Genomic DNA, 6,721 nt, shown 5'->3' with positions numbered 1-6,721 from the left:
TCTGGGCGGAGTTGAGCAACTTAAACTCTCAGTCTAGACCATGGCTCATTATAGGCGACTTCAATGCTTATCTTAGCCCAATAGAAAAGAAAAGTGGAAGAACTCCCCTGTCTGTGGCAATGTCGGACTTCAGAGACATGGTAAGCTCAAACCAGCTGATGGAGGCGCCTCACTCCGGGTTCGACTTCACTTGGTGGAATAAACAGATGGGAGTGGACAAGGTAGTGGGGAAGCTGGACAGAGCATTTGTAAATAATGAATGGAACCTTTTGCATCCAAGCTGGAGGTACAGGGCTCTGAGTAAATTGTGCTCTGATCATTCACCCCTTGCTGGTTGGACAACTACAATTCCAAGGCCCAAGAATGTACCCTTCAAATTCTTAAAGATGTGGACCACCCATCCAAGTTTAAAGGACCTAGTGCTTCAGAGTTGGTCTGAGCCCATAGAAGGTCATTCAGTTTTCATGCTTACACAAAAGCTCAAACGCTTGAAAGGTAAACTAAAGTTCTGGAACTACAATATCTTTGGGAACTTTGGCACAAAAGTGAGAGAGAAATTTGAGGTTCTGGAGAATATGCAAAAAGAGTTGGAGAGGAATTTCACTGATGCTTTGGCCAATGAATTGATTAATCAAGAGAACAAAGTTGAGAGCTTACTAGAGCAAGAAGAATCTTTTTGGAGGCAGAAGTCCAAGGTTAAATGGGACAATGATCTGGATAAAAGCACAAAGTTCTTCCATGCCTTAGCTAATATGAACAGAAACAAATCATACATCACTGAACTCAAAAACAAAGAAGGGGTGATTCTCACTGATCAAAAGGAGATTGGAGATTTCATGGTGCAGCAGTTTTCTAAGAAACTGAAGAGGGTCGAGTTGCCGACTGACGAAGATCTTATCAAGCTGATGCCAAAGTCTGTAACAGAAGAGGATAATGAGATCTTGACTCGGTTGCCCTCCCTGGGGGAAATAAAGAAGGCGATATTTGATTTGAATCCAGATAGCTCCCCTAGGCCGGATGGTTTCTCAGGCCATTTCTTTCAGACATTCTGGGACATAGTGGGGTTGGACATGGTCAGAGCGGTACAATACTTTTTCATCAGAAGTCGCATTCCGAGTAGCTTTAATGCAAATTTCTTGGTAATGATTCCAAAAGAAAAGGGTGTGAATCAACTGGACAGATTCAGACCGATATGTCTGGCAAACTTTGGTTTCAAAGTCATTACAAAAATCTTTGCTTCAAGGCTAAATATTCTCGCTCAGAGGATTGTCACAAAAGAACAATATGGGTTCATTGCCAATCGGAACTCCTCTCAAGCAGTGGGGTTGACTTCTGAGCTCAACAATGAGCTAAATGTCAAGAGAAAAGGTGGTAATATAGGCATCAAGCTGGATATATCGCAGGCCTTTGATACTCTGGATTGGAATTTTCTTTGGGCAATTATGCAGAGAATGGGATTTGATTGGAAACTGATAGGGTGGATACAGGGAGCTGTAACAAATAATACCATTTCTATTCTCTTTAATGGAGGGCCTATTGAATGTTTCACAGCAGAGAGACAGCTCAGGCAAGGAGATCCTCTTTCTCCGATATTATTTACCTTTGCAAAGGACTGCCTGAGTAAGGGTCTGGAATGGCTTTGTGTGAACAAGAAAATACAAAGAATGGCGATATAGAGCAACTATTACAGCCCTACACATCTTATGTTCGCTGACGATATCTTCATCTTCTGCAATGCAAGAAGGAGGCAACTCATTAATCTCATGGAGCTTCTAGATTCCTATCAGTTGGCATTGGGACAACTCATAAGCAAAGCAAAATGCAAGATTTTCTTAAGTCCAATGACACATAGAAAGAAGTAGGACATTGAGGATATCATGGGCATAAAAGAAGGGTTTATTCTAGAAAGATATTTGGGTGTTCCCTTAACTGTGGGTAGGGTTACAAGAGCAACGCTAGCTCCTCTGGTTGACAAGATTAGAAAAAGGGCAGCTAGTTGAGCGGGAAAGATGCTATCCTTCAAGGGTCGTGTGGTTCTGGCAAAGCAAGTCCTCAATAGCGTACCGGTGCATAACATGGCAATTTATAAATGGCCAGTGTCGGTGATCAAAGAATGCGAGGGCATTATCAGGAATTTCATTTGGACTGGCAGTCCAGCAGAGAGCAAATTCATCACAGTAAAATGGCAAAAGGTTTGTCGGCCAGAGGAAGAGGGTGGACTTGGTCTCCGAAAGCTCAGAGATATAAATCTATCTATGCTCATGAAACTAGCTTGGATTTTACTGAATGACACCTCAGATTGGTCAGAGTTTATGAATGGAAAATACAGGAACAAATCAGGGGGTTGGTCGAGCCACAAGAGATCTACAGTGTGGACCGGTTTACAATGGGCCCTCAGAGAGATGGATACTCATCAAGGGTGGATCATCGGAAAAGGAGAGAATATAAGCTTATGGAGGGACAACTGGATAGGTGAGGTGATCATTGGAAACTTTATCCAGGACAAAAGGCTCCTGCAGAAACTCAAAGCACCCCTCAGTGCTTGCATCCAGGGGAAACAATGGAAGTTTCCCGAATCCCTGAAACAAATTCTTATCAATCTTGGGGTGGACTTAAGCCAACTGCAGCTTCCAGATCAGCACAGAGAAGACAGAAGAGTTTGGCGTCAATCCACTAATGGCTTGTTTTCGGTTAGATCGGCATATAAAGTAATAAAAGGGAAGGCCAATGGGCCACAGTGGACCAAGTTTCTCTACTCAGCTGAGGTGTTGCCAAGGACGCTTGGAACAGGCTAGAAAATTCTCCATGGTGCCATGCATACAGACGAGAAATTAAGGGGGAGGAAATTCCAGTTGGCATCTCGCTGCTGCATTTGTACGGTGGCAGAGGAAACTCAAGCTCATATTTTATTTGAATGCAGGTTTGCTCAAAGATGCTGGGAGCTCATAGCAAAGAACATGTAGCATCACTCAAGGATTGCCAATAGGGAGGAAATGTTCATAAAATGTTGAAATGAAAGTCCTCTTTTACAGGATCTGTGGAAGGCAGCTGCAATCACATGTTTGGTTGCTGTTTGGAGAAATATAAATAGGGTCTTATATGGCAGCAAGAAGTCGAGTATAAGTTCCGTCATGTTTCAAGTTCGAGGAGCGGTTAAAAGAGCTTATGATCGATCGAAGAAACACATGAATAACTATATCATAGACTTGGAAGTTCTGAAGGCCTGGAAGTTACCAGCCAAGCTAAGGAAGGCTCCACGCATCCTTGAATGCTATTAGGTGGCACCTCCCAGTACCATAATAAAAGTGAATGCTGATGGTTGTTCACGAGGAAATCCCAAAAATTCAGGCTGGGGCACGCTTCTTCGAGACAGTACCGGCAATGTTATTGGCGCATATATAGGAGGCCTAGGTATTGCCACAAACTTTATAGCGGAGAGTTTTGCGATAGTGGAGGGCATCTTAAAAGCGGTGGAACTGGGATGGAAACTTATCTGGGTGGAATCTGACTCTACCAAGCAGCGGAAATCTTTCGTAATGATCGCACATTGGCAAATTCGTGCAGCTTGGGACAAAGTAAAAGGGCTAGCGGATTGGATCATTGTGACTAACACTTGGTGTGAGGCTAATTTTGGTGCGGACATTTGCTCCAAAGAAGCAGCTCACCTGGCAAAGGGAGAGAAGAAGTGGTGGGATGGTAGGTCGGCATTCTTGCACATAATTGAGGATATGAACACCACGTACTATAGATTTGTAAACTAAGCTTTGAGATAGTGATTTACTATCAATCCTATCCATTCTTTGTACTTTGAAAAACTTTTTTATTAATGCAATTACCCTTAGCAAAAAAAAATGTAAGGAGAGAGATTGAAGAAAGATTAGTAAGTGTGGAGATACTTAAGATGAGTGATTGTAATCTTCTATCCTACTCTTATAAAAGGATTGGCTCTTGTGGAAGTATGTATCATTGGCCGAACCACGGTATATCTTGTGTCTCATTGTGCTATGCTTTTACATTGCATTGCTTAGTAGTGTGGTTGTTGGTTATAGTGAAATGTTAGATTTTGATTGGAGTATAGAGTGTTCATATACAAACTATCTTAGCGGGGATCGATTAGTATCGTTTTCCAACAATGACATCCATATAGCACTCCGATTAGACTTGCTCTGATTTTTCTTTGGTTCCACCATAGGCCAGAACAAGTTATTTCACTTGCGTGTTCAAATTGCATTCAATTCATTTATCCAACCCATTCATTCATCGCCATAAGATTTGGCTTGATGACTTTGATTGATCGAAAGCGTAAGGACATACGTTCCAATCTGTAACCAAAGTAAAAGAATGCAATAAACCGTTAATCATCACAGTAAATGCAATAATTAGAACTTTCATGGACCCAATACTAGGAAAGTCTATATTGTCAACTATATATACTACCCTTAATACGCTATCTATCATTCCATCTCGTACAAAAAATCTAGATATCTCCATTTTCCATATCTTCATTTCTGTGTAGAAGTGTCATGGCAGCAAGTGATGTCAAACTTTTGAGTACCAGGGGAAGTCCATTTGTTATTCGCCCACGCATAGCTCTAAATCTTAAAAACATCGATTATGAGTTCCTGGAGCAGCCATTCGGTACCAAAAGCGAACTTCTACTCAAGAGTAACCCGGTTTATAAGAAGATCCCAATCATGATTCATAATGATAAGCCTATTTGTGAGTCACTCATTATTGTTCAATACATCGATGAGGCTTTCACCTCTGGTCCTTCTATCCTTCCTTCTGATCCTTATGATCGTTCCGTTGTTCGGTTCTGGGGTTCCTACATAGATGATAAGGTACGTAATGATACTAATGTTGGTCCATCTGTACTACTAAAGAAACTTACTTCCATCTAATTATTTATTGTTGCTTGTATTTTGCAGTGGTTCAGCTCACTATTGGCAACTCTTAAACCAAAGACTGAGGAAGAGAAGAAAACAGCTATAGAAGGAGTGTCCACAGGAATTGAATTACTAGAAGAGGCATTTGAGAAGATCAGCAAAGGAAAGGACTTCTTTGGTGGAGATACAGTTGGGTACATTGATATAGCACTTGGGGCCAACTTAGCGCTGGTCAAGGTGGTCGAGAAGCTCAATGGTGTTGAGTTACTCGATGAAACAAAGACGCCCAATCTTTATGCATGGTCTGAGAAGTTTTGCTCTGATCCTGCGGTTAAGGATTTGATTCCTGAGACTGATAAGCTCTTGGAGTTGCTAAAACGCTGATTGCCAAGTGGAGTGCTGCTCCACAGTGATTTTAATCATAGAGAGTGTAAGAGTGAGTAGTTGTGATTAGTGTAATTTTCTTGAGTTCAAATGTTGTTGCTTGGAATAAACACGTGAAGGTCTTTTGTTCAATATTGTTTGGTTCAATGTGTTTGAAAAAACATGTTGGCATCTTTGTGGTTTTGTTTGTAAATCGGCAGATGCCAACAGCATGAAATCTAGGGTGAACTAGTGTTACCCCCACTAGATGACCCACCCACCCACCCACTATACGGGAAATTAGGGTCTCCTTTCCCCAATACACACAAAAAAAATCGGTCAATCCAATTTGACATTTTTTTTTTGTGTATCTAGTGCAGGGAACACAGCATTATATGAAAATTGAAAAAGACACTACGAGAAGTATCTTTCTAGCTGGCTATTTCATTCATACCTGGTTATCATTCCCGAACATTGTAAGCACCCTCTGTTCCACACTACAGTGCACGTGTCCATATACCAGGTTGTCTACCTTCAATTCGTCTCACACCATCAGATCGTATCCACGACCCAACACCCAGGTCGTCCACAACATCAGTTACAGCCATTTATGGAAGCAAATCCACTAGCACAACCTTAGAGCTCAATCAACGCCACAATCAAGGAGACATTAACTTTGTAACAGCAGAGTAATGACGAATCATCAAAATAGCACACAAGGTGGATCTACACTTCATAACGGTCCAAAGCAAATATGGAAGATCAGCTCAAACATCTATAAATAGATAGAGATGAACTACGTAAGGCTTGATTCAAGTTTACCCCGAGAAACTTGATACGTAGGCAACTCTTATCCCAGTAAGAGTGCAGCCATTCCCAATCCTACAAATCATCAGGTTGTAGTCCCAAATTAACCAATATCTACATTGGCGCCGTCTGCCGGTTCGATTCCTTGAGAAAACAACAAAAAGAACACTTACTCTTTTCTCAAGCTCACGAAGCTGGTCAAAACCACCATGGATACATCTCTTCAAATATTGGCAGAACAGATGAAGACGCTACAAGATGCTTTCACCACCTTACAATAAGAGAATCAAACGATGCGCGACCAGGCCACCTCTAACACCAACAATGGCAAAGATGTAATAATGGAGAAACAACTCCGTTTCACCAACACCACCACCCACCAACCAGCGGCTTAGAAGACTTCACCAAAGATTAGAAGTCAAGTCAAAAAGAAAGGTAGCGATCCATCCGTGATCGAGGAAGATGCTACAAACGTACAAGGCATCACCATTCACCTCAGAAATCAGAGACAAGCAGCCTCCTTCAAAGTTCATCCAGCCAAAGTTTCTGTTGTACGACGGTAGCTCCTGCCCAGGCGAGCACGTAGCTCGCTTTAGTCAAATCCTTGCACTTTACAGCCATCCAGACTACGACTACCTGAAGTGCAAACTTTTTCCAGCAGAGTT

General features: G+C 41.9%; 1 pseudogene across 1 annotated transcript; it reads left to right on the top strand.

Annotated features, from left to right (window-relative positions):
- Positions 1 to 4,444: 4,444 nt before the first annotated feature.
- On the top strand, positions 4,445 to 5,402 carry LOC147522851 (glutathione S-transferase U17-like; annotated as a pseudogene). Its single transcript, XR_015214990.1, has 2 exons — positions 4,445 to 4,841; positions 4,929 to 5,402. The product of XR_015214990.1 is annotated as a glutathione S-transferase U17-like (transcript).
- Positions 5,403 to 6,721: the final 1,319 nt, after the last annotated feature.

Source organism: Coptis chinensis, chromosome 1 (genome assembly GCF_015680905.1).
Source record: "Coptis chinensis isolate HL-2020 chromosome 1, ASM1568090v1, whole genome shotgun sequence".
Lineage (NCBI taxonomy): Eukaryota > Viridiplantae > Streptophyta > Magnoliopsida > Ranunculales > Ranunculaceae > Coptis > Coptis chinensis.
The sequence above is the reverse complement of the archived record's forward strand: the minus strand, read 5'-3'. Positions and strand labels throughout refer to the sequence as shown.